Raw genomic sequence first — 1,013 nt, 5'->3', positions numbered from 1 at the left:
CTAAGAAAAATATTTAAAAGAACAATTAAATTTTTACACCAAAAAGACACCGGTTCATCGTCCCCACGAGAGAAAGAACCAAGAACCTTCCACAATCAAGCCTTGAGTTCTCTTTAGATACTCTACTAAATCATTTGAGGTTTATACCTATAGCTTCATCTAAGTTAGACTAGCCTATTTATATGGTTCAGTGGACAAGCATTGCTCAGTTTCATTAAGAAGAAACCAAACCTAAGGCTAAATTTAGGGATTTTGAATCCTACCATGTCACAAGAGGTGTGGCCTTGGTTGGGCTTGACAGAGATCTTCGCCATGATGCCACAAACATCCTCCTTTCTTCAATTTGAGCTGAAATTGGTCCTAGCTATGAGCTAGACCAAATGGTGGCTCAAGTTATTGTTGGGAAAGCTTGGAGGGCTCGAGAAGCCTCAAATCTGAGTGGAGAAATTAAGGTTTGCTAGTGGTGGGGGTGGCCTGAAAATAGTGTGGATCAACTGCCTAAGTGAAGAGGAGTATTTTATCTTTTAGGAGAAATAGGTTTAGGAGATTGAGTAGGGAGGTTAGTGTGTGATGCGTGCTATAAAATTCGCGACGCTAGAGTAATGGATTATCGTCTTAGCGTTGCACGAAAATTCAGCACACACTCAGATGAAAATGAATCAAGTTGTAATAACACAAGAAGTTTTTACGTGAAAAACCCATAAAAAGGGAAAAACCATGAGGCCTGGCCCAGTTGTAAAAATCCACTATAAGATAATGATTACAGACGCCCCTTGTCCCATAGGCGGGAAATGGTTATTAGCTTTCCACGTTATAACGTCGACTAATTACATCTGGTAAGCGGTGGTTGACGGAGGTCAGCGATGATCGGCGGTGTTCAACGGTGGTCGGCGGTGGTCGACGGTCTTTGTCGACGGTCAGTGGTGGTCTACAGCGATCGAAGATGGCGAGGATGATCTTGGACTTGAGCTCCTTCTCAAAGCCTCAAGTTCTCTCTTAAGCCTCCTCCTCTT

This window comes from Phalaenopsis equestris, unplaced genomic scaffold (assembly GCF_001263595.1).
Source record: "Phalaenopsis equestris unplaced genomic scaffold, ASM126359v1 Scaffold227917, whole genome shotgun sequence".
Lineage (NCBI taxonomy): Eukaryota > Viridiplantae > Streptophyta > Magnoliopsida > Asparagales > Orchidaceae > Phalaenopsis > Phalaenopsis equestris.
Note: the sequence above shows the minus strand (reverse complement) of the source record.